The sequence below is a fragment of the Vombatus ursinus genome, unplaced genomic scaffold (assembly GCF_900497805.2).
Source record: "Vombatus ursinus unplaced genomic scaffold, bare-nosed wombat genome assembly UNPS02007284.1, whole genome shotgun sequence".
Lineage (NCBI taxonomy): Eukaryota > Metazoa > Chordata > Mammalia > Diprotodontia > Vombatidae > Vombatus > Vombatus ursinus.
Window position 1 is genome coordinate 28379318 of NW_020947062.1, and position 15418 is coordinate 28394735.

General features: G+C 38.2%; 1 pseudogene; it reads left to right on the forward strand.

Annotated features, from left to right (window-relative positions):
* The first annotated feature begins 225 nt into the window (after window positions 1-225).
* On the forward strand, window positions 226-7718 carry LOC114033574 (annotated as a pseudogene).
* The last annotated feature ends 7700 nt before the right edge of the window (window positions 7719-15418 follow it).

The window sequence follows — 15418 nt, forward strand, 5'->3', positions numbered from 1 at the left end:
GTGTTGTAAAAATACATCCGCTGTTTCTTTTTAAGTCATTTAGAGAAGCTAAAATTTTTCCAATTTTGTAAAAGGCAGCCCAAAGGTGAATTCTTGGAAATTGAAAAGCATTGACCCATTGCGAGCACAGGGGAAAGGAAAAGAGAAAAAAAAAGAAAAAAGAAAAACAGGCATCTGAAGTTTTCCCTCTTCCCTAGCACTGAGAGAATCGAGAGAATTGGGCCTATGCTTCCTGATAGGGAGTCTGTCCTCTATGCTAAGGAAGGTGTGCCCAGGTCTATGCCCTCAAACAGAATCAGTGGACTGAAAACCTGAGAGCATCAGGCTGAGTTCGAGACAGCCTCATAGCTGTCTGACCTAGCAGGACCTGAGAGGTCAAGCCCGAAAACACTTCCAAGCCAAGCTTAGCTAATTGCTTGGAAATCCCCCTCAGAGGCTTACAACACCTTCCAGTTGTGGCTAGAGAAGAATTTGGGATTTGGCAGTTATTTCCAGGTCAGGGAATCATATAATGAGGTCTAGAGGTTTAGGGGTGCTAGTCATGAGGTCTAGAGATATAGGGGTGCTGGGACCCTGAGATCATGACACACGGGTCCTGCCTGAAAGAATTCGACCCAAATCTTCTTTCAGCCAGAGACAAAGTTTTTGTTTTTTTTTTAGCAATAAACCATATAAGCCAGACTCTTAAGGAATCTGAACATTATGACACCCGTAAGGATGAGCGAGCACGAAAAAATCTCAGTGTTTAAATGGGGACCAGGGTGGATCTTATATACACTCAAATAATTTTGGGAGTTTGGACGAGGGGCTGGGAGAAAGATTTTGAAGCTGGGATGAGTTTAGGGAGAATTCCCAGTGTAATGTCTGGGAGGCTGAATAGACAATGGGAATAGATAATGAAGGGAACTGGAAGGAAGAGGTTTGAATGGGGCCTGGATAAGATCAAAGGTGGGAAATATCATTAGGTTTTCAAAGGGAGATAGGGAGAGAACAAGAGATAAGGAAAGGTCAGTTGAGTGGAGTATAGCCTCAGGTAACCGTCTGAGACCAGAGTGAGGTCAAAGAAAATTTAAGGGTTTTCTGGGGCTCCTAGACAAATGGGACACAAATTCTTTTTGGGGCTTCGGGCAAAGGTCTCAGCTTGGGCCCATACCCCATCAATGCAGCCCTTCATCACCCCCTGCTGAGATTATTGAAATAGTCTTCTAATTGGTCTCCCTGCCTCAAGTGTTTCCCCATTTCAAAGTATCCTGCACCCACTTGTCAAATTGATCTTCCTAAAGCACAGATCTGACTAAGTCAACTTTGCCTACCCTCATTCAATAAACAAGTATGGCTTCCTATTACATCCAGAATCAAATGTTAAATCATCTGTTTGACTTTTAAAGCACTTCATAACCTATCCCCTTCCTACCTTTCTTATCTTCTTATACCTAACTATACCCCTCCATATACTTTGTGATCTACTAACACTGTCCTCCCACAAAAGACTCCATTTCCTGATTGAGCAGTTTTATTAGCCATCCTCTATGCCTGAAATTCTCTCCCTGCTAATCTCTACCTCTTGGCTTCCTGCCTCCCTTCAAGTTTTATCTAAGGTCTCACCTTTCGGCTTCTTGCAATATTTTCTCCTTGACTTGCGAACTCTGGAATTTGGCTACAATATTCCTAGGAGTTTTCCTTTGGGGATCTATTTCAGGAGGTAATTGGTGAATTCTTTCAATTTCTGTTTTGCCCTCTGGTTCTAAAATATCAGGGCAGTTTTCCTTAATAATTTCTTGAAAGATGATGTCTAAGCTCTTTTTTTGATCATGGTTTTCAGATAGTCCAATAATTTTTAAATTATCTCTCCTGGATCTATTTTCCAGGTCAGTTGTTTTTCCAATGAGATATTTCACATTGTTTTCTATGTTTTCATTCTTTTGGATTTGTTTTACAGTGTCTTGATTTCTCATAAAGTTACTAGCTTCCAATTGCTCCATTCTAATTTTTAAGGAAGTATTTTCTTCAGTAATCTTTTGGACTTCCTTTTCCATTTGGCCAATTTTGCTTTTTAGGACATTCTTCTCCTCATTGGCTTTTTGGCCCTCTTTTGCCATTTGGGTTAGGCTATTTTTTAAGGTGTTATTTTCTTCAGTATTTTTTGAGGTCTCTGTTAGCAAGCTGTTGACTTGTTTTCCATGATTTTCTTACATCACTCTCAGTTTATCCTCTACTTCTCTTACTTGCTTCTCAAAATCCTTTTTGAGTTCTTCCATGGCCTGGGACCAATTCATATTTTTCTTGGAGGCTTTGGATGTAGGAGCTTTGACTTTGTTGTCTTTTTCTGGTTGTATGTTTTGATCTTCTTTATCACCAAAGTAAGATTCTATAGTCTGACTCTTTTTGTGCTGCTTACTCATGATCCCAGTCAACTACTTGACTTACAAACTCTTTGTTAAGGTAGGGGTCTGCTTCCAGTGTGGAGAATGCACTGTCCCAAGCTTCAGGGGTTTTGTGCAGCTGTTTTCAGAGATACTTCTAGGGACCTGTAAATTTTCAGTTCTTCCAAGGTGCTATGATCAAGGGGGAGGTGTTTCCTCCTTTCCTGGCCTGTGCTCTGGTCTATGAGTGACCACAAGTACTCTTTTCTATCTTGCAACTGTGAGAAGGATTTCCTCTCCACCACCACTACAAGCTCCACCACACCAGCGCTCCTCCTTTCCCTAGGACCACCACCTGTGACCCAGATCCAAGCATGGGCAAAGCAAAAGAATCCTGCACCAGCAAAGAGATCCCTGCAATCCCCCTCTGAACACCCACTCAATTCCCTTTCAGCCTGTGAGCCAGAAGTTCTTAAAGCAGCCACCACCCTGAAACTGCAGCCAGGGCTGGGGCCGGGACCCCACTTCTCTCTCACTGCAGACACAGACTTTTCCTACTGACCTTCTAAGCTGTCTTTGGCAACTTAGAGTTGAGTTGGAGAAGTCTGGGTTAAGAAGTCTGGAAACCTCCACAACTGCCCATGATTCAGTCCTCTGAGGCCTGCTCCAGGTTTGCTGAGGTCTGCGCGCCCATGTCAAACTGCGTTCCTCTCCTAGCCCGGCGAGATATAGCTTTCCAATCAAACATCCAGGTTGTCTTGGGCTGGAAATTTGTTTCACTCTGTCTTTTTGTGGGTTCTGCTGCTTTAGAATTTGTTTAGAGCCATTTTTCAGAGGTCTTTGGAGGGGTTTAGGGGAGAGCTCAAGCAAGTCACTGCTTTTACTCCACCATCTTGGCTCCGCCCAAGGTCTTACCTTCTGCAAAAAGGTACTTCCTGGTACTCCCTTAACTTAGTGCCTTCCCTCTGAGATTATCTCCAGTTGATCTTATATATATCTTGTTTGTACATAGTTGTTTGCATGTTGCCTTCCTCATTAGACTATGAGATCCTTGAGAGAAGGGACTATTTTTTGCTTGCCTTTGAATTCTTAGAGCTTAAGACAGTAACTGGCACATAGGAGGTGCATGATAAATATTTACGGATGTGATGACTCACGTACAATAATTTATTCAGTCGCTCTCCAATTGATTTTTTGTTGTTGTTCAGTCATTTCAATCTTGTCCAACTCTGTGACCTCATTTAGGGTTTTCCTTGGCAAAGATACTAGAGAGATTTGCCATTTCCTTCTCCAGCTCATTTTACAGATGAGGATACTGAGGCAAACAAGGTTAAGTAACTTACCCTGGGTCACACAGCTAGTAAGTGTCTGAGACTAGATTTGAACTCAAGAAGATGAGTTTTCCTGCCTGCAGACCTGTCACATTATCCTCTATACCACCTAGTTGCTGCCCAATTGATAAACACCTAGCTTGTTTCCCATTCTCAGCAACAAAAAAAGTATAGCTATAAAATATATTTTGTACATATGAGTCCTTTCCCTTCTGTTTTTGATCTTTTGGAGTATATGTCTAGTAGTAGTATTAGTAGGGTCAAAGCTGTACAGAGTTTAGTGACTTTTGTGAAAAATGAGATTCAAAGCTTCCCCTATTTCCCTTCTACTTCCTCATCCAAAAACCAACCAGTTTGGGAAATCTTTTACAAAGATTTAGCCAGGCCAAGATCTAATCAGACAGTAAAAGAAAATAAGTTTAGGCTAATGGGTATATTGCTGCTCATTGTGTTTGCTCAGACAGGTCTGGGAAAATGTTGATTCTCTCTATTGTCAAGACAGGGGATATGGAAATTGATGTCTCTTTGGCCAAGATTTAGGTGACCTAAGTCACGTACCCCAAGACCTCATTTTAATATAGCCCACTTCCTAGTGTGTTAACCATCAGAGTTTATTGGCACCCTTTGGGGATACTTGCTCTTTGAAGGACATATAAACTGTGTACCCCAACCTCAAAATGGGCTCAGTTCCAACATTATAGCCCCCTGTGCACATTTGCCCACTTGAAGAGAAATAAATGCATAGATGTATGCATTTTAATCATGTTTGTCTTTCTTAGACTAAACTCTCAGAGGTTGACATTTTGGTGCCATGACTCAGATAGGACTGGGCCTGGAGACTGTACTCTTCCCCTGACAGAGCTGGGAATGGGCACCCACAGGACTCTTTTTTCCTGAAGTCCCAACCCTGAAGGGTAGGTGAGTTTTATACCCAAAATCCCTGCTCCTATCTCTTGTACTCCCTTTATTTGATTGCAGTTTGCTTTTCTCTCCAAGCCTCTCTGGGGGTGGAGACCTCAAGATAGGTCTCTTCTGAAAGGATATCCTTTATAATTTGGCTATGAGCTTTCAGAGACCACAGGTCTTCCTTCTAGTGCAGCCCTAGCGGCCATCATCCTAGAAGGAAACCTTGGTGGAGATGTAGATGGAGATGGAGGAGCAGTGAGGTGGCACAATAGATGGAGCATCAGGCCTAGAATCAGGAAGACCTGAGTTGAAATCTGGCCTCAGACATTTACTAGCTATGTGACTTTGGGAAAATCACTTAATCTCCATTTACCTCAGTTTCCTCATTTGTATTATAGAGATAAAAATAGTATTTACTTCCCAGGGTTGTTGTGAAGACCAAATGAGATAATAATTGTAAAGTATTTAGCACAGTAACTATAGGAATCTGTAGTATAGTAAGCACTATACTGGCCCATAGTAAGTGATGAGGTTATGGGACTGAACCCCTAAAAGGAAATGTCCTTGAAAGCAGCTCAGTCCCTAAACTTTCCCCACACATTTCAGCAGCCCAGATCAATGGAGTTTCACCAGAGGCATCTGGCCCATCTCAGCTCACCTACAAACTCAATAATCCTTTCTACAGCCCTTTCCCTGTGACTCTCTGACCACTTCTTTCATTGTCTGTACCTGGCCCACCCCAGACTATTTACCACTCCTTAATCCTATCTAGACCTTTCACTGTTGCCCCTGTCCCAACCCAGGTTATTTACCATTCCTTAATCCCATCAAGATCTTTTCACTGACCCTTTTCCCCTTTTTTATATATAAGTACCAATCTCACCTCCATTAAGTTGCAGATTTACTAGAATCTTGCCCTTCTATTGGCATTATAATAAACCTTGCTACTTTGACTGAAAGAAGGTTTGAGTGCTTGAATTCTTTCCAGGAAGACTTTCCCTGTATCCTTACATTTCAGGCTTTTCAGCACCCCAAACTGCAACAGTAAGCACTGTATAAATATTAGCTATTATTATTATGCAACTTGGTAACTTTTTCTTTTTTGCCTGCTGCAGCCCTGTCTCCTTGGCAGTCATAGTAACAGAAGACCTAGAAAAAAAAATTCTTGCCACCAACATCCTTGGTCACCTCCAAAGCCTCAACATCAGAAAGAGATATGATTTGTAGAAATGACTGAAGTATGAAAGGATTACAGATCTTAGTGAAGATGAAGAACATGAATAAGGAAAAGATGAAATTGATGGGGCAATGGGACCTGGAACCCTAAAGGAAAAGACCATATCTCTAGAAGCAACCCAGTTACATACAGGCCTGATACTGTAATTCCTCAGATAAAAGCTGTCAGTACAGGCACAGGGTGCCTGCCTGAGTACCATGCCTCTGGCAAACCTTTGTATAAACAGAAATATCTTGTCCTTTTAACAAAATGATCTGTGTTGGCTCCCTGAATTTTCCCATACATTCCAGCAGCCCAGGCCACTGGCATCTTGGCCCAAGGCACCTGGCCCAGCAGACTGCTTGCATATACTGACCACTCATTAATCCCAATCAAATCACCTAATTAGCCTACTTGACATTCCTTTCACTATTCTTTTCTCATATAAGCATCAGCATCATCCTCATTAGTGTGCAAGTTCCCTAAGGAACTTTGCCCTCTGGTGTCACAATAAACTTTGCCACTTGACTAGAAGACAGTTTGAATGTGTGAATTCATTCTAGGTGATCACTGCACTTTACCTTGACATTTTGGGGTACCCAGCACCCCTAAGCTACATCAGAATGATAAAAGATTATTACCAGATAAAGAAATTTCAGAGCTCATGAACATGGAAGTGGAATATTTGTGGGTGATGCCAAGATCAAGATATGATTCTTTCTGTGTGTAAAGGAAGTAGAATGGAGGAGTAGATCGTGTTAATTTAAAAAATTAAAGAACTGGAGAGTTAAAGTGTTTGAAGGAGTAGCAATATGTATGTTGAAGGCCAGGGTGGAGTGACATTATGGTTGATTCAGATGTTCAAGGCGTTCAAGTAAAGAACAATATTGGCATAAGTTTGTTTTAGATTTTGTATGGAAACACAAACCCCAAAAGGTTGCAGATTTGGGATGTGCCAACTGTAAGCTCTTATGGAGGCAAAAATATCATGAATCCATTGAGGTGGTTGTTGGACTGGATATTGATGAGAAAACATTAACACGGGAGCATTTATAGGTTACATACAGGTACTGGAGACTATATAGACCCTAGGGAGAGACCTTTAACTATTACCTTATATCATGGTTCTGTGGTGGAAAAAAATTCTTGCCTCCTTGGATTTGATTTGATAACACCCAAAGAACTAATAGAACATCTAGAAGCCAAAGAGTTGTTCCAGTTCCCAGAAGTAATATTTAAATTTTTCTCTCCAACCACAATTATTATCAGCACACCGAATTCCAAATTTAATCCCTTATTTTCAGAAATGACACTATTACTACACACAGATCACAAGTTTGAAAGTGACAGAACACAATTTCAGAGCTGGGCTTTAAATGCAACAAGACACTATGGTTATTAAATGGAGTTTACTGGATTAGGGGACCTCCACCTGGTGCTGAGGCTGTTTGGTTCTATACTCAGATACAGGTCTTTGTGAAAAATATGCCAAACACTGTTGAATCTCTGCACAATGAAAAAATTATAGCAGGTACTCATACAATAGTTGGTACACTGATATACTCAAGCCTGAAGGAAGGAAAGTACCTTTGGAAGGCAGTATCCAATGAAGTTTATTCTCGAATCTTAAAAATGAAGAGAGTTCTACTAGTCTCAAGATGAAGAATGACAGTGATGGTGATGATGAGCTTGCATTTGTTAAGCCTGAATGTGATGAGTCTAAAAATGACCCCACTGAGGAGACCTCAAGCCACTCTGTATTGAAAATGTATTTATGTACCTCTGGAAAGGTTTTTCTTTTTCCCTAAAATAAAATACCTATGTAGTGACCTTGAGATGTTAAAAATGCTAATTGCTGATGAAGTAACACTAGGAAGTGATAGTTCTTCTGTCATGATTAACATTTTAAAAAATTTATTTATTTTTAGTTTTCAACATTCACTTTCATAAGCTTTTGAGTTTTTAATTTTCTCTCCCTCCCTCTCCTATCCCTCCCCAACTCAGTGTGCAATCTGATATAGGTTCTCTCTATATATTCATATTAAACATATTTTCACATTAGTCATGTTATAAAGTATTAGAACCAATTGAAGGAACCACTAGAAAAAAGAAACAAAACAAAACAACAAAAGAAAAAAAGAGATCAAATAGTATGCTTCAATCTGCAATCAGACTGCATAGTTCTTTCTCTGGATGTGGATAGCATTTTCCATCATGAGTCTTTTGGAGTGGTCTTAGATCCTGGCATTGCTGAGAAGAGCCAAGTCTATGAAAGTTAGTCATTGCACAATGTAGCTGTTACTGTACACAGTAACAATGTTCTTCTGGTTCTGCTCACTTCGCTCAGCATCAGTTCACGTAAGTCTTTCCAGGTTTTTCTGAAGTCTGCCTGTTCATCATTTCTTACAGCACAATAGTATTCCATTACATTCATATATCACAACTTGTTCAGCCATTGCCCAATTGATGGACATCCCCTCAATTTCCAATTCTTGGCCACCACAAAAAGAGCTGCTATAAATATTTTTGTACATGTGGGTCCTTTTCCAATTTTTATGATCTCTTTGGTATATAGCCTAGAAGTGGTATTGCTGGGCCAAAGAGTATGCACAGTTTTATAGCCCTTTGGGCATAGTTTCAAATTGCTCTCCAGAATGATTGGATCAGTTCACAACTCCACCAACAATGCATTAGTGTTTCAATTTTCCCACATCTTCTCTAACATTTATCCTTTTCCTGTTTTGTCATGTTAGCCAATCTGATAGATGTGATATGGTACCTCAGAGTTGTTTTGATTTGCATTTCTCTAGTTGCCCCTGTTTGATTGATTCTTGATGTTTCATAGAGTCATTAACTTCCACTTGCCCAATTCTAATTTTTAACCAATTGTTTTCTTCAATTAGATTTTGTACTTCCTTTTCCATTTGGCCCATTTTACTTTTTAAAGAGTTCTTCTCTTCAGTGAGTTTTTGTGCCTCCTTTTCTATTTTGCCAGTTCTACTTTTTAAGGAGTTGTTTTCTTCAGTGTACTTCCATTTGGCCAATTGTATTTTTTTATGGACTTGTTTTCTTTTTTTTCTTTTCTTTTCTTTTTTTTTTAGGCAATTGGAGTTAAGTGACTTGCCCAGGGTCAACTAGGTATACTGTAAATGTGCATAAGGCCTGGCAGGCTCACTGGCTCATCCCAGTTACCTGTTACATAAGTATATATAGAAAAAACTATAAAGAGAATAAATACAAAATAGTTAGGGAGAGAAGGTACTAGCATCGGGGAATGAAATGTTTTTAAAGGAAAAGATGGGATATGATGTAGGGGAAGGGAAATTTGACCCTGTCAGGTTGTTGGTGGATGGGCAAGCATTGCACAGAAAAGAAAGGCAAGGAAAAAGACAGCTGTATAATTAGAGCTTATAAACAGATTTCAGGCTCTTTCTGAACAACAGAGAGCTGGATGATCTGAGAAGGAAGAATCTGCTTGCCATCCTAAGAATGAGAGGATAGAGTCACAGTTAAGACATCATCTAGAGAAAAGAGAGAAGCATAGTAGTAGTTGATATTACCCTGCTCAGCAATTTGAAGCAGCTTTTTTTTTTAACCTGATAACAACAATAGAGAGGTCTGTTTTCTTCCAGGAGCACTATAAGACATAGAGAACTTTCCAAGACTTATGAAATAGAGAACAATCACCTAATTCTGGCAATTCATGTGAACACAAATGATACTGCCAGAAGGGACTTGAAAAGTACTGCCAACAATTGGGAAGACTTGGGCAAAAAACTTAAGACCATAGGAATACAAATTATTTTTCCTCTTTGTTGCCCATTGAAAGCAAGGGATGTAGAAGAGAAAAATTAATTTTGGAAATGAACAGCCAGAAAGAAGGCAGTATGTGAGAATGGGATTTGGACTTCAGAATTGTGACTTAAAATTTAAGTATGACAAATGCCTGGCCAGAGATGGAGTTCCTCTAACAAAGGCAATTAAGAATGTATTTGTTTGGTGTTTTATCAATCCAATAAAAAGGACTTTAGAGTAAAAAGAACAATAGCTCTGGCATATAATTATAATGGAATATTATTGTGCTAAAAGAAATGACAAGCAGGGGGCAGGTACATGGCACAGTGGATAGAGCACTGGCCCTGAAGTCAAGAGGACCTGAGCCCAAATTCGGCCTCAGATACATAAAACTCACTAACTGTGTGACTCTGGGCAAGTCACTTAACCCCAATTGCCTCACCAAAAAAAAGAAAGAAAGAAAGAAAGAAAGAAATAACAAGCAGGATGATTTCAGAAAAACCTATAAAGACTTACATGAACTGATACAAAGTGAAGTGAGCAGAATGAGGTGAACACTGTACATAGTAACAGCAATATTATACAATATTGCTGTTACTATATACAACTGTGAATGACTTAGCTATTCTCAATAATACAATGATCCAAGACAATCTCAAAGGAGTCATGATGAAAAATGCTATCCTCCTGCAGAGAAAGAACTAATATTGTCTGAATACAGACTGAAGCATTCTATTTTTCTCTTTCTTTCTTCCTTTCTTCCTTCCTTCCTTCCTTCTTTCCTTTCTTGTTCAAGCTTTCTTTCTTAAAATGGAAATGTTTTTCATGATTGAACATCATATATCAGATTATTTCAGATCTGTATCAGAAAGAGGTGGGGAGAGGAGGAAGGAAAGGATAGAATTTTGAACTCAAAACTTAGAAAAAGCAAATATTAAATATTATTTTTAGAAAATAAATTTTTACAAAAATGTATAATTGGGGAAAATATAAAATACTATTTTTTAAAAATGGTAAGGAAAAAATAAAGAAAAGAAAAAGAATAGCTACCTATGTATGTTTCTCAAGGTAACTAGCATAGAGCAGTGGTTCCCATTTAGTGAGTCACAGACCCCCTTGGAGGTCTGTGATGATGGACGAAGGCATTTGTGCTAAAAATTCTTTAACAGTACTGTTAGTAAAATAATTGCCCAATTATGTTACAGATATATTTTTCCTCTGTGACAATAAGCATGTGCATATTTAAAGCATTATAGGTTTGTTTTTACAGCAATTAAAAATCATTATGATTATGTACACAGCTATTTCAGTGTTCATGTAGTAATTACATGAAACTCTACTTCTGAGTAAGCTCAACATATTCTTGTATTTTTTTCAACTAGTCATCAAATTGTCTCCAAACCACATTTGTATTTGTGAATGTAGGACTCTACATTGAATGTAGAGTCCTACGTTCAAATGTAAAACAATTCCTAATGGATGATCAAATGCCTGTGGGTAGCTTCTTTTGTGTTTTGTTCACTGCAACAAAGGAATTCCTTCATTTCCCTCTGTTATTCTATAATTGTACCTCAATCACTGCATAATCATGCAATCAAGAGGTTACAAATGTTTGTGTTTTTGCAATCCAGATTCAGACTGTCTGAAAACCATGATCATGTGGATTACAAGCCATCTTGATGCCGTTATGGACCATCATAAACGTTCTACAGGAACAAATCTTATATTGTCTCTGTTGCAGTATTAAGGTTGTTTTCCAATTTAAACAGCCTCTGCTTATGTTACTATTCTTGTGTTGGGTAGATTTTTAAGTTAATTGATTGACAATGGTCAAACAAAATTTAATGAAGTTTCTGTGAGATTATAGCCAGTGCGCCAGTGATAAAAGAGAATATCACATCTGAAGAGATTCTTTCCTTACAAAAGGTACTTTATATATAAACATTGTTTAACAACAACAACAAAACAATATGCAATTGGACTTGTCATTAGCCAATAGAAAAGTAAATATTCTGTATTGAAACTAACTGTTCATTTTAACTGATTGGTTAGTTGACTGAAAATTAAAAATGAATTTCCATCTCTCAGCAAGAGAGCTTATAAAATTTTCCTACTACATATTCAAATTACTGAGTGTTTTTACTGTATTCTTGTTTTAAATCAAAATTCAGAAATAAACTTGATGTGGAACCAAATTTAAGACTGTCTAGTATTGAGCCAAATGTTGAAACCTTTGTATAAATAAAAAAATTCTAATATCAAAATTAAGTTTATATATGATTGTTATGTTAAACATCTTTGAAGTTATAACTTATTTAATTTAAAATGTTATTTGTCTACATTAAAATTAGCAAAATAAAAGAATTTAACATGAAGTCTTACAAATAATAATGAGGCCTGTCTGGACTACTTATTTTAATTCTTATAGAATGTCCCACTAAATATTAATAAATGTTTGATAATTAACTGTATTATAATCATAACATTTAGAACAATAATTATTATATAAACATATTATAACTAGAATTGTATAATTATGTATTTATAATTTTGATAATTATACATAGAATAAAATTATGTGCTGTTATTATAACTATATAATATAAACATTAATTTGTAGTTTGGGGGCAACAGTTATCATTGTAGTTATTACATGCCCTTAATGAATAATTATCAAATTATATTATAAAATGTATTTTACAAAAATGTTTCATAATACTTTATGAATATTATGAGTAGTACATTAAATTATTCTGGTTACCCACAATATTTTTTTGTTGTTGTTGAAAGGAGTTTGTAGAATAACAAAAAAGTTAGGAACTATTGCCATGGAGAATAACTAAAAAGAAAGAAAAATAGCAGCTGAGACCCAGAACTTCACAGGACACATAATCAAAGAAAGGAGTCAGTAGGGCTTCAAATATCTATCTATATACAAGTGCCCAGAGTTTAAGCAATAAACAAGAAAAACAAGAGTTCCTAATGTAGGAGACAAATCTGGCCTTATAGATACCACTGAGATGTAGCCCTGGAAGGGTCTACCTTTTCCAAAATAAGCAAAGGGAAATAATTCCAATGAGGAGAAAAAATGGAATTTGACTAAAAAGACTGATGTGGATGCTTTATGTAGGACATGTGTGTGTGTGTGTGTGTGTGTGTGTGTGTGTGTGTGTGTATAGTCCATGTATGTGTGTTCATATAGGTTTGTCTATATGTGGCCCGGTGGGAGACATGAATAGAATACTCTAGTCTCCTTTACCTACCCTCTCCAAAGGAGACTTTGATTCCTACAAGGTGGAGAACAAAAGCTAAAGCCAAAAGATTGGTGTTGAATGCAGCTGACCTTACCTAATCCCAGAGCTGAGAACAAATTAAACCAGTTAAAAGAGAATTATCAAAACCAATTAAAAAAAGAAAAGAGATCATTCTGATCAGATGTCACCACTCCCCCAGTCTCCCCCATTCTTCTCTCTGTAGTTTTGGTTGTTATACAAAACAACTTACAAAACTACTTCTCAAGGCTGTGTCTCTCATGAGACTACCTCCCTGTTGAAATATATTTAACCCTTCCCCCCCATACCCCTCTTGGGTACTCCTGCACCCTGAGCTGCATGGTGGTCCCAGATTGCAATTTCCTTGCTTCTGTTAGAAGACCTTAGTTTTTGCTATTTTGGCAATCTTCTTTATTTCAGTTTGATATATCTGGTGTCAGAAGTGGGATTTGAAGACTCCTGTCCAACTGCTGCTTTCAAACCCAGATGCCCAGTTCCATCAGGGACCCCTTGTGTTCCATTCCAGATTCAACTCAGCAGTTTGGCCTGAGTAAGTGAGTCTCTCAAATTTTCTGAACTCCCATCTCTTTTTGGTCAAGTTCTTGATTCTTTAACTAAGGATTTGTTAAAATACCCATGGACAATTTTGGGTCCATTCCAACAGATACCCTTGGAAAAGCATGACTTTTGTAATTATTGACCATATGCTGCCACTCCATTGGGTCCCTCTAAAAGGATGATTGCAATGATCCAAGATAATTCCAAAAGACTCATGATGGAAAATGCTATACACGTCCAGAGAAAGAACTATGGAGTCTGGATGCAGATTGAAGGATACTATTTTCACTTTTTTTTTTTGCTTTTTTTTTGTCTTTCATGGTTTTTCTCTTTTGTTGTTTCTGCATTCACAACATGACTAATGTGGAAGCACATTTAACATGATTGCACATGTATAATCTATATCAGATTGCTTGCTGTCTTGGGGAGGGAGGAGGTGAGACAGGGAAGGAGAAAAATTTGAAACTCAAAATTTTATTAAAATAAATGTTAAAAAAACAAATAAAATAAAAATAAAAATTGAATGTTGAAAACTATCTTTACATGTAATTGGAAAAAATAAAATACTATATACAAATAAATAAACAAATAAAAGAATGGCTGCCAGGCATGTAATTTTATTTTTGTTTGTCTTTGTGGAGTGCCACTTGTGTGCTCTGTGTGTGTGTGTGTGTGTGTGTGTGTGCGCACAACCCACCTATTCCAGAATTCCTAGGAAGGGAGATTTCTGGAACACCAGACAATTGCAATAGCAGATGGTCTCAGAAATCAGACAGCTTAACACAAAACAAACCAAAAAAACTGAGTTCAAATCCAGCCTCAGACCAACACTTGACACTAGCTGTGTGACCTTGGGCAAATCACTTAACCCCAAATGTCTAAAAAAAAAAAAGAAACCAGACAGCTTCATGAGACATCTGAGCCCTAAGATATGATGGACTGATGAAATAGACAGGAATGGGTTACCCTTTTCTTTCACTTCTTTCCTATGTGCCAAAGGAACTGCCCGCAAGTGCTCCTGTCAATGCAACAGTCACTTCAATGTCTCCCTTGGTCCGCAACTGAATTCTTGACCAAGAGGAGCGAATGTTGAATGCAGCTGACTTGCCTGATCCCCAGGCTTTGAGCTATCTGTAGGTGATCTAAACTAGTTAAAAGAGAACTATCAAAAACAATTTAAAAAAGAAAAGTGCTTTTTTGACCAGATATCACTACTCCCAGCCTCCCCAAGTCTTCTCTGTTGATTTTCAGTTATTAAGCAAAACAGCTTACACAACTGCTTCTCATAGTTGTGCATCCCATGAGACTCTCTCCCTGTAGAACTATATTTAACCCTACCCCTCCTCCATTTTCTCCCTCTTGGGCACTCCTGCACTCTGAGCTGCATGGTGGCCCCAGATTGCAATTCTCCCAGATTGCAATGCCTCTGTTAAAAGACCCTAGTTGCTGTTTCCCTTGCTGTTTTGGCAGTCTTCTTTATTTGAGCTTAACTACTCTGCTGTCCTCAGAGAAGGGATACTGGTCTAGAATTATATCTGTCTAACTCTCTAAATATTGTTAGTCTAGGGGAAATAATTTTTAGGTTCAAACTATGTCCATGATAACTATCCCTTAATGGGGAAGGAGTACTCCAAGGTATATAGTCAAAGGCTTGACTTCCCTTCCCACCAAATGCCAGTTACTCAAAAACCACCCACAGTGAATAGCAAATAAACCCATTTATTCAAGTTGATAGCAAACAGATACCAAAGTTATAGATTTGATAATACACATAGTGAATGAGATCTTCCTCTGGTAGCAAGATACCTCAGCTCAACCAAGAGAATCCCAGATCTCACCCAAAGGAAATCTCCCAGTCTCTAGTATGGTAAGCAGGGGATAGTGTCATGATCAAGGCCCTGGCTCCTCTACATGTTAGCTTCTTTCCAGTCTTGCTGTCCCCCAGGGATCCTTCCTTGAAGAGGATCTGGAAACATA